At 41.7% G+C, this 25,879-nt stretch overlaps 1 protein-coding gene across 1 annotated transcript in view; it reads right to left on the bottom strand.

Moving 5' to 3' along the window:
- Positions 1-9,677, bottom strand: part of LOC103188162 (phospholipid-transporting ATPase ABCA1) — a 248,220-nt gene extending 238,543 nt beyond the window's left edge. Inside the window, exon 1 of the mRNA XM_007908032.2 lies at positions 9,634-9,677. The gene's annotated coding sequence lies outside the window, so the exon portion shown is untranslated. The remainder of the gene's footprint in view (positions 1-9,633) is intronic.
- Between the last annotated feature and the right edge of the window lie 16,202 nt (positions 9,678-25,879).

The raw sequence follows: 25,879 nt of genomic DNA, 5'->3' as shown, positions 1-25,879 counted from the left end.
CACGTGAATTGACTGTATATTTTGTGGGCGAAATGCGGCAGCCAATTGTGTCCCACAGTCGTGGATTGAAATAAACACATTATTATTGTTGTTCTTTGCTTGAGGGATTATTATCAGGCATGTGGAGTAAGGAAACTTGCCCAAGTTTCACCCTGCCGGGAATCAATACAATAATTTGACCTTTTTGGGATGTTAAGTTATACTTGCCAGATTGTCACTGTAACATTACTTTATTCTTGCAGAAGATAGCTTGGAAATAACAATGCAGATAATACATAATAAAATAAATGAATAATAATCCTTGCATTTGATATAGCGCCTCATCACGTCGTTGAGAAGTCTCAAAGCGCTTCACAGAATATACTGTAACGTGAATTGACTATTTTCCCCCACAATCCCCCAGATTGTGGGGGAAAATAGATTTGATATTTGTGACGAATATTGATTTATGATTAAATTGCAATCTTTTGTTATGAATTGCTTTACTTATAAATAGTTTAAATAAGAGAAAAATGACAACCAAATGTTAAGTACACTAATGAACTATGCATTACAAGGAGTGGCCTTAGATATAGCTGAAAGTAGTACATAAGCAGACTACGTTTGATGATAATTATTATATTATACATACATTTGATATACCGTCTTATCACGTCTTCAAGACGTCTCAAAGCTCTTCATAGAATAAACTGTAAAGTGAATTATTGTATATTTTGTGGGCGAAATGCGGCAGCCAATTGCACACAGCAGTGCTCCAGAAAGAGTCATGGATTGAGTGACCAAATTATTATTATTAGTTTTTTAAAAAGCATTTTGGAAGGGATTATTACTCCCGTAAAAGTGATTTGACAATCGACTAACAACCAGGTTCCTTACTTACTGCTAGGTAAACACAGGTGTGTGCAGTAAGGAAACTTGCCTAATGTTTTGACCTACTGGGAATTAAACCCAGGTTCTCTTTGCTTCTGAGGCGAGTGCTCTAACCACTGAGCTACAGGACTTTGTCCTGTATAGTAAGCTGAAATTAGATAAATATACAAAATCATGACAGCTCACAATTTGAAGAAGAAATATTTTTCAGTTGCAGATGGTCTGGCTCTCCTCTGCTAAAGGCAAGGATGTGAACCAGATGCAAACAAATCCTAAGGTAAAGACCAGAATTCTAAATGTCATAAATGGTGAGCTGATTGGAGGCCAACTTATTTGCATTTATTAGTGAAACTAGCTGATGAATGAAACAAAGCAATTGGGATTGCGCTGGTACTATTTTAGGGAAATATTGTTTCCCAATATCTATTCAATGCCAGTCATTGTATAGATATTCTACACATCATATTTCACTTCTCCTGCAGTGCTTGTGACTTGTTTGCTCATAAATATGAAATAATTGCTATAGTTCATCATCCCCTGGCAACATAACCTCAGTGCTAGAACACAGAATGTATATATTGCTTGTATTATAAAAATACACAAATTGATTTATAGAAAAGTGTAGTGGTGAAGAATATATCCTTGCTCTTGCTGTGACTGAAAGCCCTCAGCCAGCCAGATAACTTTGTGGGATCCTTAGTGGAGATGACCCACCTGAGAGTAAATTTTTTTTTAAAAATGTGGTCAATCAATCTACGACTAGTTTGTGGGACACTGCTGTGTGCAATTGGCTACTGCGATTCGCCAACAAATATACAGTCAATTCACTTTATAGTATATTCTGTGAAGCACTTTGAGACATCTCAAAGGTGCTATATTAAATGCAAGGATTATTATTATTATTATTGTTATGACCCACCAGATTATTAAACCAAGCATAACACACCTTAATTTACAGTCATCGCTGTACTTGGCTGTCAAAGATAGTGTGCTACATTGATACCCAGTTACTTCAGTAGTAGAAAGATTATATTGTCGTTAACAGAGTGCTGACTTATCCTCTTTAATTTGTTTATTTTATCCTAAATCAGGAAACTAGCATGAATATGGGCTACTGTGATTTAACAGCAACTAGCTTTGAAATACTGTATGCTATAAGATGTTCTAGAGAAATTAAAAGTCAATACCAAGTTTTAGCAATTGCTACCTTTGCTTTTTGTTATACATTTCAGTTAATCTGCTGCATAATGCTCTGGGGTGCAGAACAGAGCCCTTTGATCCATATTTACAAGAACAGCGCTTGCCTAACATGTACTTGCGTCAAATCAAAATGTCCAACGCTGTGCAGTTAATGAGAAGGTTATTCAATGCTATAACTCATCATTTATTTTTTTTATGGCACTGAAGAAATTTATGACACTGCCTTCATAGAAACACCCAAAATGGACTTTGGAGCACTTCGAATTTTTACGTCTTAATCTCAAAAGACAAATTGTAAATTGCTCCTCAACTACAGTTCTGACAGAGTTAGAACCGAGTGCAAATGATTTCAAGCCCCAGTAATTAACTTATATAAAATAGATAAACAAATATGTACTGTATTCATAGAATCTAGCCCTTTAAAGGTGGAAAGGGAATTGACAGAGACCTGGAGAGTACAGAATTTGTTTCATTCCAATGGAACCTTGTCAGTGACAGTTTTGAATGATTTATCAGAGACTTCCTCAAAAGTTCAATAAACTCTGTATTTTACAGAATACATGAGAACTATTGGAAAAGGTCAAGATAATTTAATAAGCCTCTTATAAAGTTCTCTACAAAATGTACTACAGAATTAAAATCATGGTTTATCAATAATTGAAACTGAATGCACTGCATTACTAAACTACAATAACCCTTTTGTTCCATGTCTTGAGGTAGAAACACGTAAAATAATACAAAGTGCAACTACTAAAAGAAATAAAAATTTATGGCTCCCTCATCAAGCTATAAATAGAGCATTCACATCCTGATTTAAAAATAAATTAGAATTTATATCGTTAGAACTTTCGCCTAACTTGGTTCTAGATGAGTGCAAAATAATTATTGCTGTAGGTAGAGTAAGTGATTCAAGGTTTCAGCTGCTCTGATTTGAGTGGCTGAAATACACTGAAACAGAACCAATGTTTAGGTAGAAACAATGCAAAGCACAACAGTATTTCCTCCCAGAACAGTGAACGTGTCAACACTGAAAGCAGGCATGGAAATTGACAGCTTTCCAAGATTTGATGTTGTCGGTAATTTGTCAGGCTCATACATTAATAACTGCAAGTTGTCTTCTACCTGAGTTCTTGCATTGGTTAAGGAGTCTCTCGGGTGAACATAAACTCAAAAGTACATTTTGAAGGAATAATCCCTCAACTCTGGTAAGTCAATTATGAACTAAACAAAGATGGGAATACACAGCACATATACCAGTCTTTCTCCCCCCACCTTTTATGGGAAACAGCCCACTCATCTAAATGTGGCATGCTTACTGAAGCATAATCAACAGGGGATTATGGGGAGGACAAATGGGGAGGAATTTATGGAGGACAAGTTTGCAGGGCTGTGGGGAGAGAATGGATTTGATTTGGAAGCTCTTTTAAAAGAGCCGGCACAGACACGATGGGCTGAATGGCCTCCTTGTGTGCTCTATAATTCTATGAACAGGACAGGTTACACTTGAGATGCTGTACCAGTTGCCAAAAGAAACTCCACATCATGACAGCCATTTTGCACAGAGCGGTGTCCCACAACACAAAGCATTGGGAAGGAATGATCTGATCTATATTAATGATCTGGACCTGGATATAGGGAGCACAATTTCCAGACAATACTAAGCTAGACAATACTAAGCTAGGAAAAGTAGTTAATGGTGAGGAGGAAAGCATCAGACTCCAAGAGGACTTAGACAGATTGGTAAAATGGGCAGAAAAGTGGCAGATGAGGTTTAATGTGGAGACATTTGGTAGGAAGAATGAGGAGAGGCAGTATAAACTGATGGTACATCTTAAAGAGGGCAAATGAACAGAGAGACCTGGGGGCCACATAAGCAAATCTCTGAAGATGGCAGGACAGGTAGATAAAGCTGTTAAAAAAGCACACGGGATACTAGGTTTTATAAATAGGGGCATAGAATACAAGTCAGGAGGTTATGTTGAATATTTATAAAATGCTGGTTAGGCCTCAGTTGGAGTACTGCGTTCAGTTCTGGGCACCGCACATTAGGAAAGATGTTAGGGCATTGGAGAGGGTGCAAAGGAGGTTTACCAGGACGGTACCAGGAATGAAGGACAGTTATGAGGAGAGGTTGGCAAAACTAGGATTATTCTCCCTACAGCAGAGAAGATTAAGAGGGGATTCAATAGAGGTTTTCAGGATCATGAGAGGATTTGATAGGTTGAACCGGGAAATGCTATTTCCACTGACATGTGGGTCAGTAACCCGAGGACACCGATTTAAGTTAGTTGTTAAAAGAAACAGAGGGGAGGTTGGGAAAAAATGTTTTCACGCAGTGGGTTGTTGGGATCTGGAATGCATTACCTGAAAGCGTAGTGGAAGCCGATTCAATAACAACTTTTAAGAGAGAAATAGACAGGTATTTGGGGAGGACAGGATTGCAGGACTATGGAGAGAAAGCGGGCCAGTGGGATTGAGTTGGATTGCTTTTTTGGAGCTGGCGTAGACATGATGGGCTGAATGGCCTCTTTCTGTGCTGCATGATTCTATGAATCAATTGGAGAAATGTTGCGAGGAGAAAAACTAATTTCTCTTTTGTGCCATGTAATCTTCAATGTCTGCTTGAAGAAATGGCAGATACGTGGATTTAAAATCTCATCTCAGCATTGGAACTTCCAGCATTGCAATGTTTGCCTGGCACTGCACAAGAAATTTGATTGCCATTTTTAAGTTTCTAAAAGGGCTAGAAAATTTAGGTCATGACAGGCTGTTTCAACTAGTTCTCTGCTCATGCGGTGTTCCTCAGGTCTCTGTCCTTGTCCCCTCCTCTTCAATATCTGTATACTCTCTCTCAGTGACATCATCCGCAGACATGGGTTCAACTTCCACATGTATATGGATGACACCCAACTCTATTTCTCTGCCTCCACCCTTGACTCCAGGACCACTGCTGTCCTGACAGAATGTCTGTCAGACATCAAGTCCTGGATGAGAGCTAACTTTCTTCAGTTGAACATCAAGAAGACCGAGGCTCTCCTGATTGGCTCCCGTCAGCGCCTCCTCACCTCAGGCACTGACAGCATCACCATCCATGGTTGCACACTCCACCTCACTGAGCCAGTCCGGAACCTTAACATCTTCTTTGACTATTAACTATCCTTTCTACCCCACATCTGTGCCATGACCCGCTCCTCCTTCCCCCACCTCCGCAACATCGCCCGGCTCCAGTACTGTCTCACACCACAGGCTGTCAAAACCCTCATACACGCATTCATAACATCCAGGCTTGACTATGCAAATTCCTTGTTTGTTGGCCTCCCCAACTCCTCCCTCCATAGGCTGCAAATCATCCAGAACTCTGCAGCCTATGTCCTCTCCCGCACCAGGCTCTATGACCCTATCACTCCCATCCTCGCCCGACTCTACTGGCTTCCCATCGCACAGAGGATACAGTTCAAAATCCTGATCCTCACCTTCAAAGCCCTCCATGGCCTCACTCCCCCTACCTCTTCGACCTCCTAACCCCCTACCCCTACCTATGATTGAAATTCAGAACGAATCTACAGAAACACTATTTCAGTGAGTGAATAGTGATCCTGTAGCAGGTTCCCTAGGGAGATGGATAAAGCAGGAAGTGTTGATTCCTTCAAACACATATTAGATAGTTTTCTTTTAGGAAATAACATTATGGGATACAGTATAAAGGTAGTTTGGGATGTATGTGCACGCAACCGCCAGGAAGGTGAAAGGCAAACTGGATGGACCTTGGTCTTTCTTTTGTCTAGTATTTCTTATATTGTTATGCGTGTCAGGCTAGATTAATTCCAGAGATTTCTGACCAGGTGCGAGTCCTTTGCTAACCCACAATATTTTGATCAAATGAACAAGCAGCCGAAAGGTATGGAAAGGTATTTAAATATTGCAGAAATACAAAAGTGAGGCAAAGAAGTGCTGTACAGAACAGCAGAAGTTACATAAAGGGAGATGAGAAGAGAAACAGCACTGCAGCAAAGATTGTGTAACAATTATATACTACCACTACATTGGTCAGCAATTTTCCTGTATAGGTTTCCTGAGGGAAATTCACCATACTTTTCTTGTGGTGATAACAAATGTGAATATCTCCTGGCCTGTTTTCAGGTGCAGTGTTTGAATGAAACAGAATGTGACTGTGGTGTCCTCCTGGGTGCATAAAAGAAAATAATACAGAAGGCAAATGGTGCAGCAACAAAATACCAGAGGAGGTCAACTAGCACCTTTGGAACCATTTTATTAAAGGAAGGAAATGTAGCGCGAAATCAAATTTACTTGTTTTGAAACAAAATACATGTATGGTAATAAATAGAACTCTGTTTCACACAAATAAAGTTGATCAGACTTGGATAAGGAATAGTCAGTATTGTGTAATGAACATGGCCTTCACAAAAAGTGAGTTGGTGTTATAGGAAGCTTGTGTAATGACTTTTGCTCCGTAGTTCACAAGTTACTTATCTAACACGAGTCACTGACTCATATTTTGATCACTCGGGTCAGGATATTTTTTATTTTTTATTTGATGTGCACAGGATAACAGTCCAACCAGAACTAATCTCCTGCAAACCAATGGGCATCTTAAAATGCAACCACTGCTGCTGTGTGCAAATTGGCTGCCACCTGCAAAATAAAGGTTAATACTTGCATTTGTTATAGCACCTTAGAAAGTCACCAAGATGTCTCAGACCCCATCAGGGATTAGAATAGGATTATTGACTGTATATTTGTAGACAAATATACTTTACTGTATAACCTGTGAAGTGCTTTAAGATGTCCTCCTGATGTGAAAGGCTCTAATTTAAATATAAGGATTATTATCGCTTATTACTAACAAGAATGAGAACAAGTGCCACTACCATGACAATTTTCCCACTATGATGAGACTGGGTTGGTCACTTTATGTTTGTTTGTGAATATCAGCTTGGTTGGGATACTCTTGAGTATGGTGATGGATTCCCGGGTGTGTCAGACACTCGGCTGAAGTGCCCCAAAAATTAATTGTTTGTGGGATATTATTGTGTGCAATAATATTGGCTGTCGTACAATTCACATTAAAATCCTGCGAAGTGCTTTCAGATGCATGACTATATCAAAGGCAACGATTATAATTATTACTACTATTATTATTTCCAAGCATTCCAGAATGCCAAGTCCAGAATAAAATATCTCATAGGTTTTGTAAAACGTATGTATAAACTAAACTTTAAAACCACAAAATTAGAACATTATAAACAAAATAATAGATTAACATGATTATTTTGGTTGAAGAAGGCTCTTCAGTCCATTTGATCTCACTCCTCCAGAATAAGCATCACAGCATCAAGCGGATTTTAAATGAATCTAATGTCCTCAACCATTCTTCCTGGCAGCCTGTTCTAGTCGCAGGTTACCTTCTGGGTAAACAGACAATACAAAACATATAGTGCTCCCCGTTGGTGAATTAGATGCCCTTTTTTCACGGAATATTGATAATATTAAACAACTTCCAATACTGCATCTCCTACATGAGAATAACAGCTCAAAATGTTGTTAGTGATAATTACTCAATGTCACAGGATAGCTTCATCAAACTTCACATGAACAACATAATCAATCTTAATTATCAGTGTGTATCTATAATATTTTTTCTACAATTGACACAATGCCTGTACTCAAAGCTCAATTGAAAATGTAGTAACATTTCAAAATAAAATAATCAAAAAAAAAAAAAATTTCACTGATGAAAATCTGCATGGTTTGAGCTGTATAAGCTCATTTAAAATTTATGACAATAATACAACTTTTCCACTATTTTTAGTCCTAATGCCCCTACAATTTATGAAGCACTCTCTAAGTTTAAAGGCCATTGGATCTTTGACTTAGAAGAAGCTTGTGACAGTTCTTGGGCAATACAACTTCCATTTTTTTCTCAGAGTTGAACGCCACCAAACACCACCTCAGGCTACAGTTATGAGGAGAGATTGGAGAAGCTGGTTCTGTTTTCATTTGAGAAGGGTTTTTTGGGGGAGGAACATGATAGTGTACAAAATTATGAGTAGTTTTGATAGGGAGAGGTTATCCCCATTGATAAGAGAAGTCAGTGACTAGGGGGCATAGTTACAAGATAGCCACAAGAGCAGTGAAAGGAGAAGTTCAAGAGGAATTTGAACACCCAAAAATTTGTTGGGATGTGGAATGCCCTGTCCAGTAAGATATAATAACAATAATAATAATAATCCTATTTGATAGAGCACACATCATAGAGACATCTCTGGGATGAGTGAAGGGCACTATATAAATGCAAGTTGTTTTTGTTGTCTCAAAACGCTTCACAGGATATACTGTAAAGTGCAGTAACTCTATTTTATAACATAATAATAATCCCTCCAAAACCAAAAACAATAATAAATTGGTCATTTTCAATCTACGACTGTTTGTGGGACATTGCTGTGCGCAATTGGCTGCCGCGTTCGCCCACAAATATACAGTCAATTCACTTTACAGTGTATTCTGTGAAGCGCTTTGGGACGTCCTCCCGATGTGAAAAGCGCTATATCAAATGCAAGGATTATTATTATTATTTATAGGTGAACTGGTGCAGCCAATTGTGCACAGCTTGAAGGGTTATGTGGATAAGGTGGGGCAGTGGACTCAAGTCATTTTTCTATTCTGTGAGCCAGTACAGAACTGGTGGGCCAAATGCCCTTTGTCTGCGCTGCAGATTTCTAGGTTTCTATGAGAACAGCTTAAGAAATTTACAGTTTGTCTCTTTATTTTTGTTGCTCTCTGTTGACACTTTCACACACCAACACTTCATTATTTTCTTTCCTATGGCAGCTCAGGAGTCAAAATGTCCTTCCGCCAGTGGTCCATGCAATGAGAAATATCCACATACCTACAGTACACTGGAAAACGATACTGACTTATTTCATAATGATCTAAAATGTTGCATCAAATTTATCGCATTGAAACATTGTCGAAGAAAAAGTTACAGAATTTCTCTTTGATGCCCAGTAAATATTAGTTTTATTTCCTGAAAAAACACCAACAATAATACTTTAGTTTGGTTTGAACCTCTCATTCCTTCCCCTGACGCTACTCTGTGCCCTCACGGTATTAGTAACACCAAATGAAGAGGTTTAAGTATTAATATTTGAAAGCACCATATCAGGCGGTGGGGGGGCTTTTTGCTATCTTTTCACGCACTTTTTTTTCTACAGTTTTTTCCAAAAGCAACTGCATTGTTATTGTATTACCCCGAGTCCTCACCAGTCCCCAATCACAGAACAACTGACAGCGTTTGTATTGACAAATACAGAGCACAACACAGAGCAGCTCTCACCACCTGTGGATCTGGAACTCCATTCACACTGACAGAGAGAGGGAGAGTTCACCTGATTACACAGCGCCGGGACCGCCTTCCTCCTTATTAAAAATTAGGTGAATGCAAAGCAGCTACAAACCCCAGTGACAAACTAACGTCGGAGCACTTCACAATATCAGGCGAATTTGCAGCAACACGTAAAAAGAGGTAAAACGTTTCTTACTTACTGTGTCTCCATTGCCGCTGGGCTGCTAGAGGCTGGGGTGTGGGCTGGGGGCTGGGGGGTGTGGGCTGGGGGCTGCTGGAGGCTGGGCTGGGGCTGCTGACTGGGGCTGGGGGCTGCTGGGGTGTGGGCTGGGGGCTGCTGACTGGGGCTGGGGGCTGCTGGGGTGTGGGCTGGGGGCTGCTGGAGGCTGGCTGGGGGCTGCTGACTGGGGCTGGGGGCTGCTGGGGTGTGGGCTGGGGGCTGCTGGGGTGTGGGCTGGGGGCTGCTGGGGTGTGGGCTGGGCTGCTGGGGTGTGGGCTGGGGGCTGCTGACTGGGGCTGGGGGCTGCTGAGGTGTGGGCTGGGCTGCTGGGGTGTGGGCTGGGGGCTGCTGACTGGGGCTGGGGGCTGCTGAGGTGTGGGCTGGGGGCTGCTGACTGGGGCTGGGGGCTGCTGAGGTGTGGGCTGGGCTGCTGGGGTGTGGGCTGGGGGCTGCTGACTGGGGCTGGGGGCTGCTGGGGTGTGGGCTGGGCTGCTGGGGTGTGGGCTGGGGGCTGCTGACTGGGGCTGGGGGCTGCTGGGGTGTGGGCTGCTGGCGTCAGGACTGAACTGAAAGCACCAACTGTGGCCACACACCTGAGTCACTGCTCACACCTGAGTCACTGCTCACACCTGTCACTGAGCTCACCTGGCCATCAGGCGGCGTGACATCACAGCAACCCACAGTGTGAGGCAATGCACAGGTAAGAGCAATTTGTTGAGGGGGAGGGCTGATTAGGTAAACTAATGCACAACTTGTTTATCAAAGATACAGTATTAAAAAGTGCAAATTTCCAGATGTCCGAAGTCTTTCCTGTTGATTGTGGCAGCTTCACTGCCCCACCCACAAAACAAATGTTACCAACTTTATCTCATTATTCTAATCTGTTTTGGGATTACTGAATCCCTCAGTTTAAATTTTCTGCAAATATAATTAAAGTCATGTAACATTAAGATTTTTTGAGCTTTCTTAAACGTTGGTCAACATATTCCATCTTCATTTAAAAAGTAATGTAACAAGTACAATGTTTTGACTTCCAACTATTTCCAACTGTCATTCTGTGCTATTACTTTTCTGAATTCCACACTTAACATTGTATAAATTTTGAAGACGTAAGTATTTGATCACTCAATCCATGATGGTTCGTGGGACACTACTGTGCGCAATTGGCTGCTGCGTTTCCCCCTCAAAAGAGCAGTGAATCTATTGTACAATATATTTTGTGAAGTGCTTTGAGAAGTCTCAACGGCATTATAAAGCGCTGTATGAAATACAAGAATTATTATTTTATTAAAAATTACAATTTTGTTTGTTAAATATACTTGGTTCACCAATCACGTATAATGTATCCCATCATGGATTTACCCAATATTTAATCAAGGCGAAAAAGTTTAGCTTTCTTTTCAATTCAATGAGCTAATTTGCAATGAATGGCTCAGATGATAGCACTCGCATTCAGTGCTTGGGCTGTGCTGTATTTTCAGAGGTGCCTTTCCTCTGATGAAATGTTGAACTAAAGTCCTGTCCTGTCTATTCATGCAGACAATAAATATCCAATGGCACTATTCAATAAAGTGAAAGTTTCGCCCAGTGTCTTGGCCAACAATCCCCAAATAAAATTGGTCATTCATGGCTGTTTGTAGGACATTATTGTGCATAAATTGGCTTCCGTGTTCACTGATAAAATACCAGTCACTACACTTCATAATAAATCCTGTGAAGCACTTTGAGACATTTTGAGCCTGTTGAGACGTTTCAAAGACATGATAAGGTGCTATATCAAATGACAGATTATATAGCGCCCTCCACGCCGGACGGCGTCTCGGAGTGCTTTACAGTAACGGATCCCGGGGCCGAGCCAGGGGAGGAACAGTCTTCAGCCGAGATCTGAAAATCGGAAGAGAGGGGACGAGGCGAAGGGAGTGAGGAAGGGAGTTCCAGAGCCTTGAGGCGTAGTGACTGAAGGCACGGCCGCTGAGGGTGGAGCTGAGGATTCGGGGAACGAGGAGGAGGTCAGACCCGGTGGAACGAAGGCAACGGGCACTGTTTTGAGGAGAGTGGAGGTCAGAAAGGTAGGGGGGTGCGGAGGAGTGGAGGGATTTGAAGACAAGGGTGAGAATCTTGAAGTCAATCCTCTCTGGGATAGGCAGCCAGTGCAGTCTGGCAAGGACTGGGGTGATCGGAGTTTGGTGCGGGTGAGAATGTGGGCGGCAGAGTTTTGAATGATTTGGATTTTATGGATGGTAGTGGAGGGGAGACCGGCGAGGAGGGCGTTAGAGTAGTCCAGCCAAGAGGTGACAAAGGCATGGATCAGGGTTTCAGCGGATTTCGGAGTGAGGTATTGGCGGAGACGGGCGATCCGTCGGAGGTGGAAGAAAGCGGTGCTGGTGAGGGACCGGATGTGGGGGAGGAAGGATAATTGGGGGTCGAATCTGATGCCTAGGTTGCGAACGGGTTCAGAGAGTTTTAGGGGGAGGTCGGGTAGGTGGAGGAGGTGAGAACTGTGAGATTTTAGACGTTGACGAGAGCCAAAGAGTATGGCTTCCGTCTTGTTAACATTCAGCTGAAGGAAATTTGCACTCATCCAGCCCCTGAGATCTGACAGGCAGACTGACAGAACATCAGGGGACTGGGGGCCGCAAAGAGAGGTGGAAAAATAGAGTTGGGTGTCGTCTGCATACATGTGGAAATGTACCCCATGTCTGTGGATGACATCCCCAAGAGGGAGCATATAGGTCAGCAGGGGGGTCAAGGATGGATCCTTCGGGTACCCCGCAAGTGACCGGGTGAGAGCGGAAGGAGAAGCCGTTTGTGCAGATGTACTGCTGGCGGGTTGTGAGGTAGGACTCGAACCAGGTGAGTGCGGTCCCAGTGATGTGGGTGACAGAGGAAAGACGGTGGAGGAAGATGGCATGATCGACTGTGTAGAACGTGGTGGAAAGGTCCAGAGCACAAGAAGGCAGAGGGAGCCCTGGTCACAGATAGAGAGGATGTCGTTTGGGACTTTCACAAGCGCAGTCTCTGTTCGGTAGGCAAGGCAGAAACTGGACTGGAGGGGCTCAAAGAGGGAGTGGGAGGAGAGGGGTGCGCGAAGTTGATTTGCAACAACGGGTTCTGGGATCTTTGCGACGAAGGGCAGATTAGAAATAGGGCGGTAATGCTGGGGTTTGAGGGATCTAGGGAGGGTTTCTTGAGGAGGGGAGTGATGACAGCAGGGACTGATCCGGAGGAGAGGGACTGGTTGATGATGTCAGCCTGTAGCGGGCAGAGGAGGGGGAGCTGGGTGACCAGTAAGTTGGTGGGGAGGGGGTCGAGACAGCAGGTGGTGGGTTTCATTGAGGTGATGGTGGGTGAGCGGGAGGGATGGGGAGGAAGGAATGTAGGATGGGGTTTGTGGTAGGAGCAGATGATGGGGAAGGTGAGGGGGACAGAGAGGGCAAGGTGGTGGGTGACAAGGGGCTGGTGGATGAGGCTGCCTGGCGGATGTTAAGTATTTTAGATGAAAAGAAGTCCATGACCTCCTCACACTTGGCATTTGATGTGAAGATTGAGGAGGCCTGAGTGGGGCCACGGAGGAGGTAGTGGTTGGCGGAAAAAAGGATTTTAGGATTTTGTTTAGACTCCAAGATGATATTGGAGTAGAAGGTGGTTTTTGCGCATGTCAAACAACGGCGGTAGCTGTGGAGATGCTCGAGCCATAGTTGGCAGTGAACTGTCCGTGTGGAAGAGATGTCTGTGTGGAAGGAGCTATTATGGAGTCCTGTAGCTCAGTGGTTGAGCACTCGCTTTGCAAGCTAGAGACCTGAGTTCAATTCCAGGCAGGGCGAAACCTTGGGCAAGTTTCCTTACTCCACACGCCTAATAATAATCCCTCCAAAACCAAAAAAAACCAATAATAAATTGGTCATTTTCAATCCATGACTGTTGGTGGGACATTGCTGTGCGCAATTGGCTGCCGCGTTCGCCCACAAATATACAGTCAATTCACTTTACAGTGTGTTCTGTGAAGCGCTTTGGGACGTTCTCCCGACGTGAAAAGCGCTATATCAAATGCAAGGATTATTATTATTATTATTATTATTATTATTATAATAATAATCCTTGCATTTGATACAGTGCTTCATTACGTCTTCGAGGTGTCTCTAAGCGCTTCACAGAATATATTGTAAAATGAATTGACTGTAGTTTGTAAGTGAAACGCGGCAGCCAATTGTGCACAGCAATTAATGCAACTGTTAATTCAATGAGCTGTAATCTTTTTAGAAGTCTCACAAGCGAACATTACCAAATTTTTTCTGAAATCCAAGTTTGGTGACACTGACTGACATGGTTGCACAGAGGAGCCCAAATAATTTTTTCTTAGTTTCTAACAAAATTTGTCATAGGTTGTAATGATGCAGGCATACGAATACTGGAATCATCACAGACAGCGGGAAATTCATACAGTGTATGGGAAATCTATATAAATCTAGATCAAGTTGTAGATGCATTTATTAGAAATCACCCATGTAGGCTATTTTCCTCCTCATTTTGAATCTGCTGTGAATTCAGATTCACTTTGTAAATACTTTGTGTGTGTGTATATACTTATATAGTTTTACACTTGAAATATAGTTATTATTTTAACATTTTGCTCTTGGATTTTAATCATTTTTAAATTTAAAAAATTGTTTTAATTGTTTTTTAATATTTCGCTTTTGTAATAAGTGGAACAGGTCAGACCTCTCCAGGTTGAAATCCTGGCTCTGTCTTGTTAGGGGATACCTGATTGGTAGACCCCACATTGTTCAAGTTAATTTTCATTTGAAACTCAGTTCAACACTGAATATAGGGAAGGTCAGTCTCAAAATAATAATAATCCTTGCATCATATCTTCGAGACATCTCAAAACGCCTTGCGGAATATACTTTTTTTTGTGGGCAAAACGCGGCAGCCAATTGCACACAGCAAACCATCGTGCATTGAAGTGACTCATTTATTATAATTTTTTTTGAAGGAATTATTAACCCCGGAAAAGCGATCCGCCAATCGACTAACAACCGAATTCCTACTTACTGCTAGGTAAACAGAGGTGCGTAGAGTAAGGAAACTTGCCCAACATTTTGCCCTGCCGGGAATCGAACCCAGGTCTCTTGTTTGTTTCTATCATGTCGTCTTGAATAATTTCCTAGTGTTATAAGATGAAGATCAAGCTTTTTAATCTTATGACTAATTATTGCATACAGCTCTCAAATTTGATTTAAATTTTTTAGGTTTATCTCTTTCAAAAAAAAATCTTGGTTTACTAGATAGAGTGAGTGATGAATCCTTTATAGTAAAGTATGCATTGATTTTTCCTGATCACCTAATTAGAGGTGTGCATTAATATTTTCTAATAGTATTGGTGGACTAGTTAACCTATGATTGTCCTGTACTGAGATTAGTGTTTTGTTTCACAAATATCTTGAAAATCAATATTGCTAATAAAATAAATTGCAGAAGGTTTCATAAGCCTGAAAAATGTGAGAGATTTTGAGAATTGTTCTACTGTTAATAGAAACAGTATTTTGTATATTTAGATAAAGACCCATTCAGCTATAAGATTGTTCAATAGTTTTCCTTAAAAATCCATTAGCATCTAGCCAGGTATCGACAGATAAAGGAAGTTAAATTTTCAAATAACGTTGCCAAACACAACAAAGGAAATTGCCTCATTTATCCCAGTGGTTCCACAACTGCCACTTTGTTGGCAGTAACCTTGTTGGATGTAGAAGGAAGATTCACCACCATCAAGCAACAGTACAGGTTAGAGGTAGATAACATGACATTTCTGAACTGGAGACAGAATGCTTACAGCCAGATGTAGGTCATTCAGATCATTGTGTCTGTGCTGGTGCTTGCTGCCCCAACTGGAGCTATCTGCTTTAACCTTACTTTCCTTTGGCTCTTTCCCTAAACACTTTATTATATTTTTCTTGAAATATTTATTCAGTGCCTTTTAAAATGTAGTCATGAAATTAGCCTCAATAGCCATTTATGGCAACATTTTCCAGATTCTTACAACCTGCTGCTTAAAACAGCCTCCACTGTATCTTTCCAGACTACCTTTCATAATATTGGATAAATGCAAATGGAGCATGATGACTTTTAATTAGATTGACATGACTTGTAATGTCACACACAATGTATACTACTCTGGAATTGATTTTGCTTAGTCTAAACTAATTGTAATATATCACAACAACAACAACAAAATTATGTTTGTAAAGTGCCTTTCACGTTGGGAGGATGTCCCAAGGCGCTGAACAGTCAGGGATCAGGACCTGAGCATGGGGGGAAGTGTTGGTTGAGGGAGGGCAGAGAGATAGGAGGATGGCTGAAGGCACTGTCGAAAAGGTCTTGAATGGTGTCTTGAAGGACGCAAAAGAGGGAGCAAGGCGAAGGGATTGTGGGATGGAGTTCCAAAGGGTGGGGGCAGAGAGGCTGAAAGACCAGCTGCCGAAGGTAGGGTGGGTCGGGCATGAGACCTGCTGAAAGGAGGGAACGGACAGGCTGATAGGGGGTCAGCAGGTCAGAGAGGTAGGAAAGGGCAAGTCTGTGGAGGGCCTTGAAAGTGAGGACAAGGATTTTGAATTCTATTCTCTAGGGATGGGAAGCCAGTGGAGTCGGGCGAAGGTTGGGGGTGGGGTCACAGAGCCTGGTGCGGGAGAGGACACAAGCTGCAGAGTTCTAGATGATCTGCAGCTTGTGGAGGGAAGAGTTGGCGAGGCCGACAAGGAGGGAGTTTCCGTAGTTGAGCCTTCAGGAGACAAATACGTGTATGAGGGTTGTGGAGGCCTGAGGAATGAGGAATTGGAGGAGTCAGGCAATGTTGTGGAGGTGGGGGAAGGTAGAGCGTGTTATGAATATGGGGCAGAAAGGACAGTTGAGGGTTGAACAAGATGCCCAGGTTCCTGACTGTCATGGTGAGGTGGACTGTGCATCTGGGGATGCTGATACTGCCAGTGCCTGAGGTGCGGAGTCGCTGGTGCGAGCCAATCAAGAGAGCCTCGGTCTTCCTAACATTCAGTTGTAGAAAGTTAGCTCTCATCCAGGACTTGATGTCTGACAGACATTCTATTCAGACCGTCAGTGGTCCTGGAGTCGAGGGTGGAGGTAGAAAGATAGACTTGAGTGTCATCCACGAACATGTGGAAGTTGACCCCATATCTGCAGATGATGTCACCAAGGGAGAGCATGTAGAGGAGGGGGCCAAGGACAGAGCCCTGAGGCTCTGCTCACACAAGACTGTGGGGGGGCTGGAAGAGAAGTAATTAATGTATTACTTACACTTTACGGCATTAAAACATTTGAGTTTACAATAATAGATGGCTATGGAGCTGAGTCTGCAACTAGCAGTAGATTCTATGAGAATCTCACTGCGCTAACTTCTGTACGTTTACCAGAAATCAGAGAATCACTAATTATGAGAATTTTGTATATTATGGTAAAAATACTAAATGGAAATGAATCAGCTAGATTGAAATAATTGTAACAATTCTGTTAGCAGAATTGAAATTGAATTAAAATAATGCATTAAAGTCACATTTAATCATTTGCTGTTCATTAAACTGCATTATTAGAAGCAAATTTCAAAATCTGTTTTTAAATACATTTACAGGTACAGAGTCGGTACAATATACAACAAGGGCTATAGATTTCTAGACATGAAATTACTCCCTCCCTCCTACCTCTCTGACCTACTATCCCCCTACCTACCTGCCCGTACCCTCCGTTCCTCTGGCTCCGGTCTGCTCCACATCCCCCGCCCCAACCGCCCTACCATCGGTGGCCGGGCCTTCAGCCTCTCAGCCCCCAGGCTCTGGAACTCTATCCCCCAGAGCCTTCGCCGCCTCCTCCCTTTCCTCCTTCAAGGCCGGTCTCAAGACCTTTCTCTTTGATCGTGCCTTCAGCTCCTCTCTCGACTCTCTACCCCCTCCTCGCTCCCTCCCTCCCCTCACCCTGACCATTTCCCCCCTGCTCGGGTCCTGACCCAACTGTACAGCGCCTTGGGACGTCCTCCCGACGTGAAAGGCGCTCTATAAATGGAATCTTGTTGTTGTTAAAAGGTTTAGAAATGCAACAATAATAACTTGTGTTTATATAGCCTCTTTACAGGCTTTTCATAGCATAAAACAGCGGCGTGGTTTGAGCCAAGCTGGAAAGAGAGGGGAGGTGACCGAAGGCACGGTTCAAGAGAAAAGTCGACAGGGGTGATTTGAAGACAGGCAAGGAGGGGGCAAGACAGATGCATTGAGGCAGGGAGTTCCAGAGTTTCAGGCATAGTGGCTGAAAGCAGTCACCAGTAGGGGATGAGGGACGCATAGAAGACCCGAGCCAGCTGAATGTAGGCAGCAGGGAGTGGAGTGGGATGTGAGTGATTCATTTGTACAATAACAGATGGCATTTATATAGTTCGTTTGTGTGGGATAGGGTTCTGGAGCAATCGTAATCACATTGTAATTGTAGTCATGTAGCTCAGTGGGTTAGCGCACTCACCTCGCAAGCAAGAGACCTGGGTTCGATTCCTGGCAGGGCGAAATATGGGGCAAATTTCCTTACTCCACATGCTTCTGTTTAGCTTCTGTTTAGTAAGTAGGAACATGGTTGTTAATCAATTAGTGATCGCTTTTCCAGAGATAATAATTCCTTAAAAAAATTATAAATTGGTCACTCATTCCACGATTGTTTGTGGGACACTCCTGTGCCCAATTGGCTACTGCATTTCACCCACAAAATATACAGTCAATTCATTTTACGGTATATTCTGTGAAGAGCTTTGAAATGTCTTGAAGACGTGATAAGGCGCTATGTCAAATAATATTAATAATAATTGAGATTATTATCAATTAAGGAACATTATGGGATCCATTATTGCCCACTTGTCTGCAAATTGTCTGTAAATTCTCCGACCATTCTCTGATGCCAATCAGGTCCAATATTGTACTCCCTGAAGAGATTAGTTTAAATATAATATGTTTAAATGATTTGGGATTATCAACAAGGCTGTGTTGTACTCCCAGAATTCCATATCTGAATAAACCATTGAACCTTACATTTCATGCTTGATTGGATTGTCATTAAAAGCTCGGTAAACTTAGCATCAAGCAGAGAATCATCCCCAATGATTTTCTAATGACGTGTTTATTGAATGTAACCAGAATATACTGTACCTTCGACAACTAAAACAGTGAAACTGATAAACAAGGAAAGAAAAATATCTTTTTTTTCAATTTACTATAATAGCAATCCTTGCATTTGATATAGCACCTTATCACATCTTCAAGATGTCTCAAAGAGCTACACAGAATATACTGTCACGTGAATTGACTGTATATTTTGTGGGCGAAATGCGGCAGCCAATTGTGTCCCACAGTCGTGGATTGAAATAAACACATTATTATTGTTGTTCTTTGCTTGAGGGATTATTATCAGGCATGTGGAGTAAGGAAACTTGCCTAAGTTTCACCCTGCCGGGAATCAAATCCAGTTCTCTCACTATTAAAAACGTCTATTGCACCATAATGAAAAATATTTTGTAATTGAATATTTTGCTAGCATTGAAAATTCCTGTAATACACAAATAAAACAAGACTGCAAGAGTATACACAGAGTACTTTTTGTCCAAAAAGGAAATATTTGTGCTTTCTGTAACAAGTGTAAGATTATTTATTATTATTATTCATTTGTTATATTTGGCAGGAGAGAGAGATTCTTTGACTTTTTGATGGAGTGTTTGAATTTGCATGTTCAACAAGACAATGGATTTTCGACATCAGAACTGGCAGAATACAATAATTTGACCTTTTTGGGATGATAAGTTATACTTGCCAGATTGTCACTGTAACATTACTTTATTCTTGCAGAAGATAGCTTGGAAATAACAATGCAGATAATACATCATAAAATAAATGAATAATAATCCTTGCATTTGATATAGCACCTTATCACGTCGTTGAGAAGTCTCAAAGCACTTCACAGAATATACTGTAACGTGAATTGACTGTATATTTTGTGGGAGAAACACGGCAGCCAATTGCGCACAACAGTGTCCCACAAACAGCCATGGATTGAAGTAACCAATTTTTTTTAAGGAATTATTACCCTCGGAAAAGTGACACGCCAATCAACTGGGTTTCTACTTACTGCTGGATAAACAGAGGCATGTGGAGTAAGGAAACTTGGCTTTTTCATTTTTCTCCCTTGTTTTGCCACTTCCAAAATCGTTGAAATTAGATTATTCCAATCACATTTTTCTGCATTAAGGAAAATGCTTGTTCAGCAAATATGACATTGAATACATAATTTATGAGGGCTTCAATAGAGTTTCGTAGGCTTAATCATTGTAAGAAACATTGGTTGGCGGTGGGTGGGGTAGTAAATCACTCATTTTCAGCTATGGGAAGAGGATGGGGGGGCCTGGGCAGCAGTTGGGAGGGCAAAATTTTATCCCTGGGGGTAAGCATTTTCCATATTCTACCCCTTACTAGCCAAATATTTATCAATTCCCTCTCAGACATTCCCACTGACTCTGCATCAACAGTCCTTTTGTGGGAGTGAATTCTATAATCTCACAACTCTCTGAGTAAAGAAATGTCTTCTGATTTCACTACTAACAGGGTCTAGCTCTATTTTCTAGATTATGCCATCTTGTTCTGGATTCTGCAACTATAAGAAACTCTCCTCGCCACTCCGTCAATTCCCTTTACCACCAAATAAAAACATCTCAACTATTTTTTGGGTGGATAGAGTGCACCCAGTGTGGGTGAGGTACAACAACCTATGCGCTGGAAATTTTTAAGCTACATTTAACAAATGTAGGTAATAAATGTAGTGAAGATTTGCCGATAAGCAGTGAAGCAGTTTGCAAAAGAAACCCGATGACAGAGTCCTCTACTGGTATACATAAATATTACAAAGGAAGAGATGGCACACAGATCTGTCATTTTATTATGCTGAATTTCTTCTGTAGTGTTTCAAATTGCATTGCATTTTGCACTCAAACATGATTTATAAATTAATACATTTCTTACGTCCACCTACAGTTGTGTGATTCTTATCAACCAACATTAGATTTGTAGCACTTTCTCTTAAATTAATTAGCTATGGTTTTCAAATGATGAGAGCAGATGTACCGTAAATGGAAGTAGAATGACAATTTAACAACTAAGTAAAAAGAGTTGACCTATGAGAAGTTAATTCACTAAAAAAAGTTTGAAGCGAAAACTATGAATTAAACCCGTATGAAAAAAAAGAAATTATAATAAGCTGGATAAAAAAAAACTGCAGGCGTTTCTGTGGAACCTGGGAGAGAGAATTTATAGAGATGAAAAGCCTGCAGGTTGCTGTGATTCGGGCTGGCATATCTTGTCCACTCCGAAAGAGTTGATGTAGAAATCATCATTTGCTGTGTAATTTTTGAATTTTGGTAAGGACTAAAATTTGACACAAAATAACTCTCCATTTGGGTAAAGATAGAGGTCAGATAACTGCTCTAAATTAAGAGTTTCCACAAGTATAGAATATGAATTACCTGGATAGACACCATTCCCAATGCTTACACCCTAACGGCAGCCCATTAGTATTGCATATTTTGACTTGTCTGTTTATTGGGATTGAAGCAATTTTCTTACTATATGTATGCAGAAACCCTAGTCATTTGTCAAAAAGCAACAAAAACAACTTGCATTTATATAGCACCCTTCACGCGGGGTAGCCTCCCAAATTACAAATTTGTGGAATTTTTGAACTAAGTATCAAATAGGGTACAATTTATTTTTGCCCTTTTGTTTCCTGTGAAAATGGAGGAGTTTTTCACAGGCACCAACAATCCTCTGCCACCTTACCAAATGTGAACCTACAAACCATGCAAATGAAACATGAATAAGTTTAAAGCCATTCTTTTAAAATACTTGCATATTTTTACACCTGCTTTCCTTCCAGTAAACTATCGGTGTTGTCATAGGATACAGAACACACATATCAACACTAATGACTGAATCTTTCCTAACAACGCAAAGAGATGCTACGATCATTAATGATTAATGACAAAGATTTAATGCAAGTCAATGGTTAGCTCTATATAGCATATGCACCTCCTTCAAATAGATTTTTTGTTGCCAGTATTGAAGTAGTCGCTTCCACTGGAAACTGAATTACTTTACATCAAAGTTAAACATAATTCTCCATTATATAATGTCAAGATTATCTCTCTTTGAATCCTGGAAACCCTTTTCAACAAGTTAAATAGATTTTCTTTCATGTAATATCTTTTTTGAAATTGTTCCCTATAAATTCCTGAATATTGTAAAGTAAAATGTAAGGGTAAATGAGTGGCATTTCATAAAGCATTCAATTGAACTATTTTAAAAGTTATGAAAAGCTGCTAATTTGCCAATTATAAACGATAGTGTCTTTCCACACATATTTCCCTATTTTTAGAATCTCTATTCTATCCCCTGACTGACAGATAGGCAACCTGCTACTGTTCAATTGCTCTTTAGCTGAGCATCATTTCCCAAGGCATCATCAGAGAGGACATTTTAAACTGATCAAAACATGCAAATATCCTTGTTGTATTTCAATTGTATTAATTTAACTACAGTATGATTGAAATACAGGCTAGTTTCTGCATTGGGTGCTTAATAAGCTTTACATAATGGATATAATAATAATCCTTGCATTTGATATAGTGCCGTAGCACGTCTTTGAGATGTCTCAAAGCACTTCACAGAATAACAACAACAACTTTCATTTATATGGTGCCCTCCACGCCGGGCAGCGTCTCGGAGCATTTAATTAGACTGTCAACAACAACAACAACAAGATTCCATTTATAAAGCGCCTTTCACGTCAGGAGGACGTCCCAAGGCGCTGCACAGTTGGGTCATGACCCGAGCAGGGGGGAAATGGTCAGGGTGAGGGGAGGGAAGGGAGGGAGCGAGGAGGGGGAAGAGAGTCGAGAGAGGAGCTGAAGGCACGGTCAAAGAGGAAGGTTTTGAGACCAGCCTTGAAGGAGGAAAGGGAGGAGGCGGCGAAGGCACTGGGGGATAGAGTTCCAGAGCCTGGGGGCTGAGAGGCTGAAGGCCCGACCACCGATGGTAGGGCGGTTGGGGTGGGGGACGTGGAGCAGACCGGAGCCGGAGGAACGGAGGGTACGGGCAGGTAGGTAGGGGATAGTAGGTTGGAGAGGTAGGAGGGAGCGAGGCCGTGAATGGCCTTGTAGGTGAGGATGAGGATCTTGAAATCAATCCTCTGGGGGATGGGGAGCCAGTGGAGGCGAGCGAGGGTGGGAGTGATGTGGTCCCGAAGCCTGGTGCGGGACAGTACACGAGCTGCAGAGTTCTGAATGACCTGCAGCTTGTGGAGGGAGGTGGCGGGAAGGCCGGCGAGGAGAGAGTTCCCATAGTCCAGCCTTGAGGTGACAAAGGCGTGAACCAGGGTTTCAGCAGCGTGAGGGGTGAGGTAGTGCCGTAGTCTGGCGATGTTCCGGAGGTGATGGAAGGCGGTGCCAGTTGTGGTGCGGATGTGAGGGAGAAAGGACAGCTCAGGGTCGAACAAAACGCCGAGGTTCCTGATGGCTTTGAGAGGTGGAGAGTGCAGCCTTGGATGCTGATGGTGTCAGCGCCTGAGGTGCGGAGGCGCTGACGTGAGCCAATCAGGAGGGCCTCGGTTTTTCGCACGTTGAGCTGAAGAAAGTTGTCTCTCGTCCAGGACTCGATGTCGGACAGGCAGCTGTCAGGACATCGGTGGTCGTGGAGTTGAGAGTAGAGGAGGAAAGGTAGAGTTGGTTATCATCCGCATACATGTGGAAGTTAACTCCATGTCTGCGGATGATGTCACCAAGGGGGAGCATATAGTCAAGTGAATTGACTGTATATTTTCTTGGCAAAGCACGGCAGCCAGTTGTGTACAGTAGTGTCCCACAAACAGAATTGAGTGATTGAGTGGATTGAGTGACCAATTTAATATTTTTTTTGAAGAAATTATTACCTCTGGAAAAGCGATTAAAAAACCAATCGACTAATGACTGGATTCCTACTTGCCGCTAGATAAACAGAGGTGTATGGAGTAAGGAAACTTGTCCAACTTTTTGGCCTTCCAGGAATCAAACCCAGATCTCTCACTTGCGAGCCATGTGCTCTTACCATTGAATTTACAGGATCATTGCAATGTATAATGGTTTTTGAATTTTGTTATTCTTACATTTAACAGTACTTTGGGACATCCTCCTGACGTAAAAGGCGCTTTACAAATGTAATTTTGTTGTTGTTGTTGTTGTATTCACTATTTATAACAATACAATTGTGATTTTGAAATGATCAGTACGATGGCATAATTTTGTTGTTTAACTGCTTTAAAATATGCATTACATTTTAAATTGGCTTCATTTCCTGTTTCTATTAGTTTCTGAATCAGGCACTGCACACTGTTCACATGATACCCGGTACTGTTGTGAAGCAACATATAATTTGATGCTTTCAAAAAGGCATTGTACCCGGGGCTTGAGTTCATTTATAAACACAATATGCAGCTAGGCAAAACCATCAATGCTCTCTAGCAAGTGTTCCTGAACATCTGTATTGTCTCATTCTACAATTATATCGGTTGTGCTTGTTAAGTGGTCTTAATGAATGAAATAATGCTTTCCCATTGACTGATATATTTACTGAAGGATAGCATTTCTCACAGCTCTGCCATAATGCAGCTTTCAACAATTTTTTTTACTTACCGTACTTACACCAAAGACAGGAGTCCATCTTTGACTCTCGGATTACGATACATGACAAACTGAATATCATCAATGGTAAAACTCCCAAGTTAAACAAGCTACCTGTCACTCTTTCACATTCTCTTTTTACAGGTCAAGGAACCCTGTCTTGAAGGAATTGATGATCATGCCTAGATTGTGTTTGTCAGGTTGATGGGAATATCTTAACCTCCAAGTATCTGGAAGGTATTGGGTTAGTGAAATGATCGTGTAGTAAAAAGACATCACTGCTTTCCCAGATCCTACAGAAAGATGAGAGAGGGACACAAAGAGGGAATACAATAAATGTCACCTTCAGTTTTTAGAATTATTCAAAGTGTATTAATTTGAAGTTTCTTCTTTAAGAGATAAGAGGATCTTGTACTGATTTATATCTTTGTGAAGTCCTGTAGCTCAGTAGTTAGAGCACTTGCCTTGCAAGCGAAAGGACCTGGATTCGATTCTGGGCAGGGCGAAAATTTAGGCACGTTTCCTTACTCCACCCACCTCTGTTTACCTAGCAGCAAGTAGGAACCCGGTTGTTAGTCGATCGGTGGTGGTAATGCCTTCAAAAAAATTAAAATACTTTGGTCACTCAATCCACAACTATTTGGGGGACCCTGCTTTGCGCAATTGTCTGCTGCGTTTCGCCCACAAAATATACAGTTAATTCACTTTACGGTATATTCTGTGAAGTGCTTTGAGATGTCTCAAAGATGTGATAAGGCGCTATAAGGATTTTTTTAATGGTATTGAACTATATTGTCCGGGAGGGGGTTTTCAGGTTCAACTCCTACTACGTCCTGAGTTAGCTTTAGCTTCTGAGTAGTACATGTACAATAAGTGATCATTGATATTGCGCTTTTCATGTCAGGAGAATGTCCAAGGTGCATTCAGAATGCTGGATGGCCACCTAAGCTGGGGTAGGAGCTGAGGTGGGTGGAAGAGGAAAGATGACCAGTGAAATGTAGTCAAAGAAGTATGTTTTTGAGACGCGTCTTGAAAGAGGTGAGGGAGAGATTCAAGTGGACATTAGGTTAAGACAGGATCAAGCTCACCTGTGTTGCTGTTCATGGTTGAGTTGTCTGCTGATTCTCATTCTCGAGGCTTAGCCAATTGAATGCTCATTGGCTTCCTCTGCCTTCAGATCTGCATCCCAGCATGAATCAAGGATGGAAAGGAGGGGAGAAAAGAGAACAATACTAAAGGCAATTTTTCACAGCTTAGAAACTCATACAGTATTTCCTCCTTTGGTGCCCTCAGTGTTGTTCAGATTACGGTTTTGATCGTAACTAATGCAAAATTTGCTTTCAGTTAAATTAAAGATAACATTTTCCCATTTGTTTTTAAATTGGTTCAACTAGACTGTAAAATTGTCCACTTTTAAACGCTAACATTACTAATTATTCTGATTACAGTATCTGTTACTGTTCAGCTGACATTAAGTGAAAATGTGTAGCAT

Source organism: Callorhinchus milii, unplaced genomic scaffold, assembly GCF_018977255.1.
Source record: "Callorhinchus milii isolate IMCB2004 unplaced genomic scaffold, IMCB_Cmil_1.0 Scaffold1, whole genome shotgun sequence".
Classification (NCBI taxonomy): Eukaryota; Metazoa; Chordata; class Chondrichthyes; order Chimaeriformes; family Callorhinchidae; genus Callorhinchus; species Callorhinchus milii.
This window is presented reverse-complemented; position numbering and strand designations above follow the sequence as displayed.